Here is a 16,189-nt window from a genome sequence, read left to right on the forward strand (position 1 = left end):
ATTTGGTTACCCATAATAACCAGGAAATAACTTCTTGCATGAAAACACTGTTCATAGCTTAAGTGCATTTAATGAATTCACGCATTTTCTGGTTTGGGTTGTCTCTCACCATCCACTGTTCCACACTACACCCGTCCGCTAGCATTAGCAAGTTAGCTTGCGACCATCTCTCTGTATTTCCACAAGATTCTCTAATGAATAATTACTTTGACCAACATGAGCAAACTAACTAAGAAGCGGCATGTTTAACTTCTAGGCATATTTACTGACCTGTGGTAAAGAATAGAAGAGACACACACGTTGTGCTGTTGTTACAGCAGGCAGATTTATTGCTGCTAGAATTAACTGCTATTCTTTTATAGTGACTTAAAGTGCACTGAAACTGAGAAAATGAAAACAGAGTAATAGAGAAAAAATAATAGGGGGGGCGTCTGTTTCTTTTGATTTAATTCTCCCTATTTTACTTATCCTTCAATTATTTCTAGAGTTAGTTATTTTCAACCCTCTAGACTACAAACCATCCAGACCTCTCAGCTCTGCTTTCTGTCCCCAAAGTCAAAACTAAACATGGAGAGACAGCATTCAGTTTTTATGCACCACAGATCTGCTGCAATTCTCAGCTCTTTTCAATTTTAATAAAGTCTGAAGTCTTTTCCGTTTGCCACAGCCTGTCATTAAATCAAGTACTTTATTAATTTTCTTGTGCTGCATTGCAACTTGTAATTGTAATTTTTAACTTAAACCTAAATGTTATACCTGCCTTATTTTGTTTTACTTTGGTTTTATTCTCTATTGTGTCTGCTATTTTATTGTATTCAAATGTCCTCACATAATGTGTTTCTTAATAGACTTGTCGTTAAAATGTTCTTTACAAATAAACTTGACTTGCCTTGCCAAGAAGGTCAGGTTTGTACATCTGGGCACCTCCTGAGCTGGCAGCTCCTGTGCCGCTACAGAATGTGTATATCTCTGAAATACTCTTATTGTTGATAAGCCATTATTAAGAAGTTCAAGTCAAGTATAAAATCAACTTATGTGAGAGTAAAGTTGTCAACTGCAATCAACAAACTTAACAGATCACTATGTATTCCTGTAATGTTCCTGCATAAAAGACGAGGTAGAAAATATCTTAGCTTCAGGGACTTGTTGGGACTTAGTGAACTTATGCCACTGAGTGATAATATGGCACATCAGGAACAATGCAGTGTGTACAGCTGGGCTGAAAAGCAACTCCTGGACTTCTCCCAGGCCAGAGGGGCAGGTAGGGGAGGTATTGGAAGAAGTCGGCGCCAGAGGTGCTCCCCAGGCCAGACGCAGGGTGTCAGGTTGGCCCTGTCAGCAGTAAATGATCCAGGGATGACAGTGGAATGACATCTAATTCAGACACCAGTAGACTTGTCATGGTGAGCTAATACTAAGGCAATATTGGCCTTATTAAATACCAGATATGTAATGCACTGACTAATTATACTGATTTACTGTATAATACCATACCACTATTAAGGCCACCATGGTATGTGAACACATGAATTAAAGAAAAAATAAAGTTGGAATCATTTTCAATAGAAATTAGATGAGAAAAAATATTTTAAAGCCAATGTAACATTATTTAACTCATCTTATTCATGCAATAAAATGGAAATGGATCCTTCTCTATATCATTGATACATTTCCATTTATCTATTAGTGGTTGTTCTGTTATATTAGTAAAGTCTTGGGTCAAATGAAAGCTCTAGTGTGATTATTGCTCTTTCAAAAGCTTCTTAACAAGAAAACTTATTGAGGCAAAAACTGAATACTGATTATGACAGCATTTCGACTTTGTATTGCTGGCCACAAACAGCCAAAATGATTGTGTCCCTCTCCAGATGACAGCAAATGGAACAGTAAAATAGACCTTTTTGTCCAAACCACTTGTGATGCTGGTGAAATGTCAGAGCCAGCTCTGTGGAATGTGCATGTTGTTGTTGGAGCATTTCTCCCAATCACAATTTCACAAACACACTGTACCCAGCTTCAACTCTGGTGGAAAAAGTGAAAAAAAAAAATGAGCGAGACAATTTGGGAATAGCCCTGATTTCTGTGTGGAACCAGAAAGAAAGGAGAGCGAGGGAAGAGTGCCGAGAAAAAGGGGGGCAGTCCCCACAGAAGGGGAATGGAACAAATGGATTTGAAATGCTATTTGATGCTATAAGGTTTTTTTGCGGAGACGGAGAAAACATGGAGCTTTCAATGTGCCGGGCTTCTCTACCCAAAGGCTGGCTAGGGGCTCTTGCTTTCAACACAGCCCTCTCAAGCTGTAGCACAAAACAGCAGTTCAAATGGGAGCTGTATCCAAGCCGGCAGCTCCTCTTCATCCCCCAGCTAATTACCTGCAGCCTGACCGTATGCTTATTAAAATTCCCTCCCAAAAAAAAAGAGTTGTTTTCAACCCTTACAAGGCAACGAGGATCCAAGAGAACTCAAAGCAGCGAAAGAAACTGCCTTGAAAGTTCCCTTTTTAACATTTGGGAGAGACAGGAAAATTATGAAAAATGATCCACAGGGAGAAAAGTGGAGGGCTGACATTGCAGTAATCTGGTGTAAAATTGGCTGAAATTGTAAATTCAGAAACAAACAAGGCCAGTGTGAGAGGTGATGATGCTACAGTCAGTCTGTTTTTCATCCTGTTCAATGGATCAGTGGGAGACACTCCCTGTCCTTATTCCTGACAACTGTAATTTTGACCTAGTCTTTAGACTCATGGCAAATAACATTCTGCTACTTAAAGTTTCACGGAACCAATCTTTTAGAGTCACTTTCTGTGTTCATATTAAGGTATTTATGCTTTATGGTGGCTAAAATGGTTCCTGCAACATAAAAACGCCAATGACATTTAAAGAAAATTCCAGTCCTTCTCCGTGTAGGCCACACTCTAAACTCCATGACAAGATTTATTTATCCAAATGAAAAACCTTCTCCACAAAGCGCCTTTCAAAACGACCCTCCAACCTTACAAAATGTGTGACAATGGTGTTAAACTTATCTCTTCCGAGCTCTTTATGAAAGAACCAGTGATTTATTACGCGTATCAAAGAAAATGTGGTTCACAATTAATTTCGTGTAATAGTTTTTTAATACCGTGGTTGAAATATGTCCCTTTAGTGATAGGGGCTGCATGAATTAGAATTAATTCCTGTTTAATTGTTCCTATATTTCAGTGGCTGTGATGGTGGTGGCCAGGCTGAGGTAATTTATTTCCTGCGTAGGATGAGAGATGGTCCATGGCTACGGCTGCCAGGGGAGGAGTGGTTAATTGCAGTAGATTGCCTTATCCCCTTGTAATTATGCCTGTCTCTTCAGAGTTCCTTGGCTCCAAATGGCCAATCGATACTATCAGACCACAGACAAGGAGGAGGAGGTGGAGGCAGAGATGCAGGTCCCAGACCGGACTTTGGGTTTATGGAAGGCAGCAGCTCCAGACCACAGATAGTAAGGGCTTAGGGACTAAATCATAACAAAAGCACTGAGTGAAATGTCTGCTTTGGTAGGGATAGTTTTGGAAGACGAGATCTGGAATCATTCACTTTGATTAACTTCACCTAACAACCACACAGCACCCAGGAGAAACACACTGAAACACCATCCTTTATGCTCTGAATAGATCTGATGAGTTAAGGTCCAATGAAAACCATTCAGAACATCCTGAAAGGAAATGTAGCAGACTTAAAAGAAATGTATCATTCCAAGGAAAACAGAAGTTCCCTTTTCTAAAGTTTTCCACACAATGCCTTAAAATAATAGATCTTTATTGGTCCAACAGACCTTAAACCTTAAAAAAATTATTTCAAAGGTGTGGAGTTTGCATGTTCTCCCCGTGCTAGCGTGGGTTCTCTCCGGGTACTCCGGATTCCTCCCACAATCCAAAGACATGCACATTAGGTTAATTGGTAACTCTAAAGTGTGAGAGTGAAAGGTTGTCTGTCTGTCTCTGTCTCTGTATGTGGCCCTGCGATTGGCTGGCGACCAGTCCAGGGTGTACCCCGCCTCTCGCCCGAAGTCAGCTGGGATAGGCTCCAGCTCCCCCCGCGACCCTGACGGATAAGCGGTATAGAAAATGGATGGATGGATGGATTTCAAAGGGACCTAAGGGCAGATCAAGTCTCTAATGAACCCAGAGACAATTAGACTTGATCTAAAATAAACCCTCCTGTGATGAAACATGATAGTGGGGTCTTGGTGGAGCTGCTCCAGTACTAGATATATCTACACACAGACGAAGCACTAGAAAGAGACCCTGACAGGACAATAATATTTGGGTCCCGATCAAATTGAGTCCAAGGGCTGTTTCCTTGTAGCTGGGAAGTGAGAGGATTCTTGAGGACATCTGCTTCACTCTCCCTTTATGTTACATAAAGGGCTGCTGTGTCTCAGAGGTAGAATGGGTTGTCCATAAGTCGGAAGGTCGGTGATTCGATCTCTAAGTCAGCATGTCGAAGTGTCCTAGGGCAAGACACTGAACCCCAACTTGCTCCTGAAGCATCAGTGTGCGAATGAGTATGAAAGAATAGTCTCCTCCAGCTTAGGTTCCTGCTGTATGAATGAGTGAACGGGTGAATGAGGATGTAAAGGAAAAGTGCTTTGAGTAGTCGAAATGACTAGAAAGGTGCTGTACAAATACAGAACATTTACCATTTACCATGTAGTAAACACTGTCTCCAAAGGGCCAGTGGGTCTGTAGCATCAAGCAGTGACAGCTCGGTCAGTGTCATTAGGCTTCATGTCAACCCCACAGGATCAGGAGGGAATGATCGCAGTAGGGAGGTCAATATGTCACGGTGGGAGGCAAATATTCAAGTGCAGAGAGTGGTCACATCCCACTGTTTTCCTATCAATCTGGTTGGGCCTGTGTGGTCAATGGCAAATACTGGCAATGTGTATGTGCAGGTGGGGGGTCGACAAAAGAGAGTATCGGAGAAAGAAAGAGAGAGAGAGATCAATCGCACCAAGGCCTCCTATTGACGGGGCTGTGTCGGTACAGAGTGGTCAGAGCAGCAGAGGCTTGCACTTACCTGGTCTGTTTAATCACATCCACATTCACAGCAATGGATCCATCTACACACACACACACACACACACTCACACACACACACACACTCACACGCACACACACACACACACACACACACACACACACACACACACACACACACACACACACACACACACACACACACACTAATTCACTCACACAAATCTCTTTCCTAACCCACTGGCTTAATGAGTGCTCCCCAAAAAGTTTGGCTTCCCATTTGTCTTTTGAGTGTACTTGAGAATTGCACATGCTTTAAGAAGTCTTAGAGGACAAATTCAGATCAGAAATCTTTGAAAGGCCAACTGGGCCTCTGGGTAACTCTTTTGTCTTCCTTTCTTCCTCCTCTCTGCTCCCTTGCCTTTCATTTCTTTTAAATATTTTGTTAGCATTTTGTGTTCCTATATTTTGATGTTTGAAGGTTAAGATCACTTGACTGATGGTGAGAATATCAGCTCTGCTCTTGATATGGCCTGTACATGCAGCTATGATTGTATGTATGTGGTGTCTGAGTAGATTCTGTTGCCTGTTGGGCTAATGAGTGATGACTCCTGATTAATTATATGTAATGAAAGCACAGACCTCTGAAAGACAGAGCCCATTCTTCCTTTCCTCCCTCAGAAAGAAAGAAAAAAGTGCGTTATTGCTGATGACTGCTCTCAGTTTCATTCAAGAATTTCCTCTAAATTCTGAGACTCTATCAAACACTCTTTCCCACTCTTCCTTATTTAGGTCCACAGTCTGAACAGGCAAGGACAAAGCACCCAGCTCTTATAATAGTGTAACCCACCTTAGGACTCAACCAGCTCACAATGTTTCCACAACCATCTCCATTACCGCTCTCCAGCAGTTAATTGACTTCTAGTCACATTTGCTTCAGTGTTAACGCTACTTTAGCTCCGTCTTAAAGACGGGGGGCCTGGCCCTTTGAAGTGGCTGCAGGTTCTGGTTTAAAAGCCTTCAGCTGATTGAGAGTCAGCTTCTGTCAGAGTCGGAGTGGGAAGTGGAGGTACGAGGGCTGCAGCTACCTTTACCACCGGGCCTCCTTCAAAGAGCAGATAGGGTTTTTCGATAATGAGAGGGTGGCATAGATGTCACAGAGGAGTGTAATTGTGTGCGGAGCGGCTGCCTTCGCTCCAGAGGTTCAGGGACTCTGCAGTTGTCACCGATGCCTTCCAGCAGACAGTAATTTTCAAGCACATTCTCTCTGTCTGAAGTGACACAAGGGCTGAAGGCAGAGCGAGAGAACACGAGAGAGCCAGATATACTTAGAGCAATCAAAGACCTATTGGGCCCCATGCTGGGTCCATGGTGGCAGATGGAGTGGATGGCAGTGCAGATGAATGATAGGAGAGGTGTGTGTAGCAGTGTGTGCGTATTTGTAAAATTGTGTGAATTCTGAACATTGAATCCACATCAGTTTTGTCAGCAGAAAGAAACAGATGCATGCAAAATATTTGTGTGTGCACCTGTACTCTTACATGTGTGTGACATATGTCTAAGGCAAGACAACATTTATTTCACATGATTCTGTCCAGCTTTACTTTCAATGACAACATTTTGAAAGATCAATGCAAACATTTTTTAATCTAATTGTTTATTAATTTTGTACCTGCACATGACAGCCACAGTATGTTAAGAGCAAAATTCTGGTTCCACACATGGGTATTATTTTAGTCTGTTTAAATTTAGTTCTAACCTATTCATAAAATTAACTCTGTACCTACCGAGTTAATTGATGACATCTAGAAATTAGGGCAAATAAGACTGTCTTGAAATAATATCATGATATTGCAGGGTATTTTGTGATAATTGTATTCATAATAATAATAATAATATGAAATATTGCTTCATTACTGATTGCAGCAGCAAACAAACTACATTGCTGCGCTGTGGTGTACTCTCCTCGCATGATTTCTTCATCTCCTCGTACTCAGCGGAGAGCCTCTGCTTGATTTTGCACTTACTTTCATTTTAATAATCTCTTGTGGGACGGGGAGCCATTGGAGGTTGTGGAGGACGGGATTTATGTGGTCTTGGGAGTGGGTGTGGTTGAGCAGGCGAGCAGCAGAGTTCTGGATGTACTGGAGTTTATTAAGGAGTTTGGATGACGTGCCACAAATAACACTGTTGCAGTAGTCGATTCTATACAGTGGATATAAAAAGTCTACACACCCCTGTTAAAATGCCAGGTTTTTGTGATTTAAAATTAGACCAAGATAAATTATTTCAGAACTTGTTCCACCTTTAATGTGACCTGTAACTTGTTTTAACTGGGGATGTGGCTGTGTTCAGAATTAACCAATCACATTCAGAATCATGTTAAATAGGAGTCAGTACACACCTGCCATCATTTAAAGTGCCTCTGATTAACCCCAAATACAGTTCAGCTGTTCTAGTAGCTTTTTCTCACATTTTCTTAGTCGCATCTTACAGCAAAAGCCATGGTCCACAGAGAGCTTCCAAAGTATCAGAGGGATCTCAGTGTTAAAAGGTATCAGTCAGGAGAAGGGTACAAAACAATTTCCAAGGCATTAGATATACCATGGAACACAGTGAAGACAGTCATCACCAAGTGGAGAAAATACAGTGACATTACCAAGAACTGGACGTCCCTCCAAAATTGATGAAAAGACGAGAAGAAAACTGGTCAGGGAGGCTGCCAAGAGGCCTACAGCAACATTAAAGGAGCTGCAGGAATTTCTGGCAAGTACTGGCTGTGTAGTACATGTGACAACAATCTCCCGTATTCTTCAAATGTCTGGGCTGTGGGGTAGGGTGGCAAGACGGAAGCCTTTTCTTACAAAGAAAAACATCCAAGCCCAGCTAAATTTAGCAAAAACAAACATGATTCTGAATGTGATTGGTTAATTCTAAACAGCCACATCCCCAGTTATAAGAGGGTGTGCATCCACATTATTTTATTTTTTTTTATTTTTATCCCCCCCCCAAAAGACTTCAATTGGTTTTTCAATTGAGTTGTACAGGTTATAGGTCACATTAAAGGTGGAAAAAGTTCTGAAATGATTTATCTTAGTCTCATTTTTTTACATCTCAAAAATCTGGCATTTAAACAGGGGTGTGTAGACTTTTTATATCCACTGTATGTGATGAAGAGTTCAGGGTTTCGGGAGCAGTGATGGGCGGAGGTGAGCAATGGTTTTGATGTGGAAAAAGGCAGTTGATTTGGTTGATATGTTGTTGAAAGGAGAGGCTTCTGTCAAAAATGACTCAGAGGTTGCGGATGTTTGGAGAGGGAGAAACAGTGGAGCTAATGATGGTGAGGCAGAAGTTCTTAATGTACTTGGTGAGAGATTTGAGGCTGATGATGATGATGTAAGATTTGTTGCAGTTGAGTTTAAGCTGGAAGTTGTCGGCGTAGCAGTGAAAGCGGAGACCATGCACATGGACTCTGTTTGAGAGGTATGACTTTAACCAGGAGAGGCCAGTGCTGGTGATGTTGATGGAGGATTAGAGGTGGGAGAGAAGAACGCTGTGGTTGACCGTGTCAAAGGCTGCAGTGAGATTGAGGAGGATGAGAATGTTGAGGAGTCCAGAGTCTGAGGAGATGAGGAACTATGTATCTGTGCTGTGTTGTGAGCAGAATCCAGATTGAAATGGTTCAAATAGATCATTGGAGATGAGGCGACAACATATTCCACTATTTTTGACAGAAAAGGGAGAGTGGAGATGGACTGAAGATTGCTCATGATTTCTTGGTTGAGTCAAGGTTTTTTGAAGATGGGAGTGTGGGGGACTGATCAGGAACTGAGGGAAGAGGCGATGATGTCTGTGAGTGTTTGACCAGGTTGGATGGGATGGGATCAAGAATGGAAGTTGAGATTTTCCTTCCTACCATGATAGTGGACAGTTCCGCTGGGGACATGGGGGAGAACAGGGCCTGAGTGGTAAAGGGTAGGGCGACTGGTGGGGAGGTGGTCAGGTTGCTGTAAATGGTGATGATTTTATTTCGAAAAAATATAAGGAAAGAGTTGCACTTGTTGATGTCAAAGGTAGTAGAGTCGTCTCTGGATTTGAAAAGTTTATTATAGAAAAGAGCGCTGTGGGGTCGTTGGGCCCACAGTGTGTGAGGTTAGAGTAGTGGGAGGATCGGGCTATGGTGGGTGTCTTTGTATTGTTGAAGGTGGTCTGGGTAGGCTTGGAGTCTTTCAAACTGGTGCTTATGGGGCTTCATCTGGTGGAGTTCAGGAGTGTGTGTGAATGAGACAGCTTTGGTTTTGATGGGAGCCAGCTGATCTAGACAGGAGGAGAGTATGGCAATGTAGCAATTGGTGAGGTTGGAGGAATTATCAGACAGCAGGCGTGGGGAGGCATACAGGCAACAGAGGCTGTGAGGGCCTGCAGAATATTTTGTGGTTTGTGGTTTTGGAGGGGTCTGTGTCAGGCGATTGGAGATTTTAAGGTTGAAGTAGATTGAGGTTGCGATTTCACACTGCTAATATGGGGCGGCTGTGGCTCAGAGGAAGAGTGGTTTTGAACCCCAACTTACTCCTGAAGCAGCTTCAGTGTGTGACTGTGTGTGAAAGAATAGTCTCCTCCAGCTTAGATTCCTCCTGCATGAATGATGTGTGAATGAGGATGTCATGTAAACTAGAAAGGTGTTATACAAATACAGACCATTTACCATTGTAGAGACCATATATCACCGGTTCGTTGTAGGTCTGACCTTTTTATAACCAAACCACCTGTACAGTTTGGAACTAACTCCTCCAAAGCCGAACCAGCTGCAGTTACACTCACTTTCAGCCATGCCTTTTGCTGCTCTGTGTTGTCATATTGCAAGTATAGCACCATCCCCCAATATCATTAATATCATCATATGACGAACTTTAGATCCATCACAGTTTACAGACTCACCTCCTGTTTAAACTTAGTATAACCTTTCGGATTAATTCTTGTCCTGTTTTCTGTTGTCTTCTTTTGAGTGTTCAAGAGTCCAGCATTATCATAACTGACAGAAATTATGTCCAAAGCTACAAAAACAAGACCCGTGTTTAGGGGGCTAAACCTCTTGCTTGTTTGTAATCATGGTTACAATATTTGAAGGTCTGACAAGGAATGTGAACTTCAGTGTCTGGAGTGAGAGACCACTGCACACCTGAACCTCCACACCCGTACTTTCTGTTTCATTATAAAGGACACACAAACTCAGGGGCTCTGAATGTTGGCTCTGGATCTAAATGATGTGCCGCTGAATTTTACAATATAATTGTAATACATAGCTATACAGTGCCAGTGTGAGCATTTGTCTTAGTGTGTGCGTTTGTGTGTGTGTGTGCTCTCAGTAAACTGAGAGAACATCCAGTTTGGGCTCCACAGTGTTTTGTGGGGCCATTTGGATGGACCCCATGGGGAGAACAACATTTTTCTGAACTATGTTACTGACAAAATATATACTGACAAAACTAAAAGTGTCAAAATATTAGATTGGTGATGCTTAAGGTAGGGTCAGGATCAGGGTCAGGGATAGGTTAGTGTTATGGTATACATCATAGGTCACTACCTGGCGGACCGCGGTCCGGGTCCGGACACAGACTCCATCCTATAAGGATCCGGACCTATTATCAATAAATTATAAGGGGATTTTAAGTTTGACGAGACGCTTCTATTTTAACCAGGACAGCTTTTCTAGTGTTTACGGCATTGCTTGAGCAGATCAGGAAACGCACAGACCAACTGCATTCGAGTTAAGCCATCCCACGTGATGCTACTCAGCCAAAGAAGTCTCTGCATTCCAGACGCTAAACATTGCTGCTCTGCATACAGACAGAAGTTAAGAGGCGAGGGACAGACGAAAAGCTGCTGCTAAACTTTATTTTTCTCAAGTTATGAACTTTATTTAAAGATGCACAGTTATTCAAAAACTATTTTATTTATTTTCTCTTATTTCTAAATGCAGCCCTTCTTTTATTTAATGAGACAAGAACGTTCAACCTAGCTACAGTATTATGTATCCATTTACTTAAATGTTAAGTGATATTGTCAAAATGTTTTTGAATCATACTGAATTTATTTGATTTGACAGTCAGTTATTGATTACATGCAGACGTTGATACAACTACTAGGCCACATCAACATATATCACACTAACTCAAGTTAGATGTTCCGGACCTTTGCTTTAATACATCTTCTCTGACTGGACCTTTTTGAATTTTAGTTGAATAACCCTGGTATACAGTATACATGGTGTCTATGGGAAGTCCCCACGAAGATAGCACAGTGTGTGTGTGTGGTTGGCCTGGTGAGGTGGGTGTCTCTGTGGCCCCAGCCTCGTTAAGCAGAGAGCGGTAATGGATGTCAACAGGCTGGCCCCTTCTTACTGTGTCAACATTAATCACCAGGCCTGAACCCTCCACCTCACTCTGCTCCGCTTAACATTCACAACACATTACACCCGAGTCAGTGACAGGCCAGCCACAGGCAGGCACACACACACACACCAAAATTAACAAACATTAGCCAAACATAATGTGAAGAGCAACAGATTAAAAGGTACTAGAGATCATTGTGAAAAAAAGAAATAGAAATTATAAAAGAACAACAATAATAATATCTCCTTCTCTCCCTCTCTGTCCATTTCTCTCGCTCACCTCCTTTTTCCCTCTCTCACTGCATCACTTTTGACTGTTCTTTGTCTGTCCGTTGTCTCCCCTCTTATAATTTGCCAACGTCTCAGTCCCCTCCTCACCTCTCACTTAATCACTGCTGCTAATTACAAGCCCAGCCATTGCTCCATTCGTGTGAGTGTGTGTACACGTTTCCGTTACACATTACATCTGTTCTCTGCGTTAACCCTAAAAAGCAAGGGGTGTTTTTTTTTCAAACAGCCCTGTAATACATCTGGTGTTTAGCAAGTAGAGTTTCATATTGATTGTAAACTTTTAGGAACAGTACCAACCACACAAAAATACAATTTTGCCATTTATGATTTTTTTTTTAACAGCCAGATGTCATAATGATGTGTTTTTAATTAATTGATATTCTTCAAAATAACCTGGTACATTCATGGTTATGCCTTATTGTGTTAAAAATAGTTTACTGTAACTTCTCATTAATTTGCACCTGCCTTAACTAAATACACTGTTGCCCATAAAGTTGGAATAATTGTTCAATACCCCCAATTTAGTTGAAGCCTGAATACACAGTTTGCAAAGGTTCATTGTGGTTTAAGTTTCATTGTGATATGTTTGGAAGAGTTTGATCAATAAAGTTGAGAAGATATGCACTTTATTTATCAAGAATAAATCACATTGTCACAATCATTTTTACTTTCTTTATGGGCAACAGTGTATGTCATTGTGTGGCTTTGCTGTTTCAAGGGGTTTAATTTGATCCAAAACACACAACCAGCAACTAGCAAGTTCTGTGCGGTAAAATGACAATGGAGTCTGGTGTCTTGCAGGTCTTCTCCATAATGTTGTCACACACTCTTAGAATAACATTTTTAGAATAGCAATAACAATTTGAGCCTATCAGTGGCAAAAATGTACACACTTTGATCAGGTGCAGTTGAGGATTATGGTGATCTACTGGACCAATTCCAACACTTTTAGCACAAACTAGTCTTTTAGACACCAGGATATCTACATGATGTAGACGTATATAATAGGGCTCAGAGTTAAAAACACTGGATTTATCCTTAAATCCCTCAATAATATAAACTCAGTGTCCAGTTTATTAGGTACACTTATTTGAAACTAAGGCAGTCTAACCCAACAGGTGTAGGTTCACCTGAATGGTCTGGAGTGGCCAATAACACCTGCCAGTATAACACAGTACAATTCAACAGAACCACAAAGTACATCCTCCAAAAGACCCACACATGTGAATCTCTGAAACAATTCCAACAAAAACTGAACTCTAATAGTAATAAGTAGTAATAAGGGCTGCATTTAATAATAAATACAGGATTGTGGTGGATCGATCATGTTAGGCTCTTGGATAATTTCTTATACATGCCCTCAGGTCAGATTTGAGTGGTTAGACAGGTGTGACAGTTTTCACTGTCCACTTTTCTCTTTTTGAAGCATGCCATATAAAATTGCTTTTCTCTGAATCACTTCTTTCTCAGATGATTATCTCTCATCTCTCCTGTGTGAGGATCTCACTCACTGACTCAATTGGTCTGGTATGGGACAGGGCCCAAAGCATAGATATAGCATAGCATCTATAGCATAGATAAGTGACCCTTGAATGTATATCATTGAACAATTTAAATACATGTTCAGGTCGGTATCAATTTTCATGCCAATCATTTGACTGATAGAATGGCATTCTTATCAAAGATCGAAGTCTGGGTGCCATTCCATTGTTGTGGCAGCCCATTATTGCCCATTGGTGCATGCGCTCATGACGCACTGAAGTGTGCCTGGCCCACCATGGAGCCAAGAGCAACAGGGCACAATGAGGCATTATGGAGACCCCATGCATAAGGGACTCTACTAAGGGTTTGAGAAACATTATATTTGCTAGAGGCCCACCACATAAGCAGTCGGCCAGAGATGAATGCAGGAGATGTCCATTGGGACATTTTTCAGACTACTGATGTTAATAATGGGCTTTTGGAGCAATGGGAAGTCCCTAAAATGGTGACGTAACGGCAGCGTTACTGTGGAGGAGGTTCTGTTGGCCGTGGGTCAGCAGGTGGGACATGATAATCTGTGTTTTGCATCAAGAATGAACAAAGCAGTGGTTGATTTCCTGAGGGATGAGCCTCTGTTCACTGCCTCATAGAGAGTGGCGTGTTTATCCAGGATATATTTGTGCAGGTATCCCCGCTGTCAGTTCCCTCAACGTGGATCATTGTGTACGGTGTTCCGCCGTTTATACCAAATGAGCTCTGTAGGTTTGGAAAATTGGCTCATGGTCAATTTGGGATGTAAGGATCCCAAGCTGGAGCAGGTTCAGTCTCTACGCTGACAGGTGTTCATGTTCCTGGAATCGTCTTCACAGACGCTGGAGGTGTCTTTCAGGGTGAGGCACGGTGACGGCTCCTACATGGTGTACGTGAGTTCATGGCAGCTCAAATGTTTTGAGTGTGGGGACGTGGGACACAGACGCCTTGTGTGTCCGCAGGCAGTGCGGCTGGGTGTGAGGTGGATCGCGTTGTTGCGGACACAGTGGTGGCAAATTACGGTAGAGCGAACGCAGTGGCGGTTGCCTCTGGTTCACAGTTAAATAGCAATGATGGGGAGGGAGAGAGCCAGCCTGAGAAGCAACAGGCTTCTGTGGCTGCAAACAACCCAAAGGGCTCTCAGTCTGCATCACAGCAAGCAGAAAATGATGAGGAAACAGCTTCCACAGGCATACAGCTCCACAGGTTTGGTAAATTTCCCAGCAGATTTAAAACAGTAAATTTGGGATGTAGAGATCCCAAACTGAAGCATGATCAGTTTCTGAGGCGGAAGGTGTTCATGTTCCTGGACTCGCACATACAAACTCTGGAGGTATCATTTAGAGTCAAACACGGTGACGGCTCCTACATGGTGTACATGAGTTCAGGGCAAATGAAGTGTTTTGAGTGTGGTGACACAAACGGTTTGCGTGTCCGCATAGGCAGGGTTCCGGTGCGGCGACTGGCGCCGCAGCTGACACTGGGAGTGCGGCTGAATCCACAGCTCGTGCTGTGGCTGAACCTTCTGTCGGTTCCGCAGCCGAGCCTGCTGTTGGTTCCGTGGTTGAGCCCCCTGACGCCGGATGTGCCGCTGCCGGCGTTTCTAATAGCAATAATTTTAATAGGAAAGAAGAGGCTCAGTGTCAAGAGCAACAGGTTGCTGCGGCTACACAGAACCAGAGTAGTGTTGAACCCCAGCCACAGTCCTCCAGTATTAATCAAGGAAGCTGCTTCCACGAGTGGCGTAGAAGGAATTGTAACTGTTATAATAGTGAAGAACAGAACTTCGAGACTGTATCTAATAGCCAAATATCATTGGAGGGAGAAGATATGGAGTATGACTCTGAGTCAGACACTGTCTCTATTAGTGAATGTATTGGTAAAAATGCAGACCTATTCTTTGGAAGAAATAAATGAGTTTCATGACGGAACATATAAAAATTCTGTCAAAGTGAGTGATTACTTTAGTGACATCGACAAATTTATTCGGTGCACTTAAGAGACTTGTTGGTTTCGACCTCTTAGATGAGAGAATACGCTTATGCTTAAAAAAACATATCACGACACTCAGGAAAGCAACAAAAGGGAGGACTGTTAGGACCAGGGCCAAGAAAATATGATCATGTTTCACGTGGTGCGTCTTTACTGCTGTTTGCTGGCTTTTTCCTGTCTGTTCCTCTTCTCTAACTCCCCTATGAAAAATCTTAAAATAGGGTCTTTAAACATTAACGGTGGGAGAGACAGACAGAGAGGAGCCTTTAATTTCTGAAACTGTCTCCAATAAAAATATAGATGTTTTGTTCTTACAAGAAACCCACTCAGATGCAGTGGATAAGGTAGACTGGGGGTTATGGTGGGAAGGTCCATGTTCCCTCAGCCATGGAACCAGCCTTCACGCTGGAGTAGCTGTTCTTTCTAGGGCTACTGCAAATGCTACAATTTTATCCATTACTCAAGTAGTAAAAGGGCGACTGCTTGTTGTCAGGGTGGAAATACAGAATTTCACTTTTTGTTTTGTGAATGTGTATGCACCAAATCAGGGAGCAGCAAGAGCAAGTTTTTCAATAAACTGCAAGATTAACTCAACAGTTATCACCAGGACCACCTTATTGTTGGTGGAGATTTTAACTGCACTTTAGATTTTACCATGGACTGAACATGTGAGGAGCCCCACCCACAGTCCCCTCAAAACCTAAAGACCGTTACCACACAGTTGGACTTGTTGGATGCATGGAGGGTCAAACATCCACAATCTAGACAGTATACATGGGTGCAACAACAGGGTGCAGCTAGATTAGATCAGATCTACATCTCCCAAAACTTCAGACCAAGATTTTTATAAATCCAGTTGGCTTTACTGACCACCATCTTGTACGCATAGACCTTTTAATTTCACCAGGTGAAAGGATAAAGTCCTACTGGCATTTTAACAACAAACTTCTGCACGACAGTAATTTCTGTCAGAACTTTGGGGTCAGTGGAAA

The sequence above is a fragment of the Pempheris klunzingeri genome, chromosome 20 (assembly GCF_042242105.1).
Source record: "Pempheris klunzingeri isolate RE-2024b chromosome 20, fPemKlu1.hap1, whole genome shotgun sequence".
In the NCBI taxonomy this organism is placed as follows: Eukaryota; Metazoa; Chordata; class Actinopteri; order Acropomatiformes; family Pempheridae; genus Pempheris; species Pempheris klunzingeri.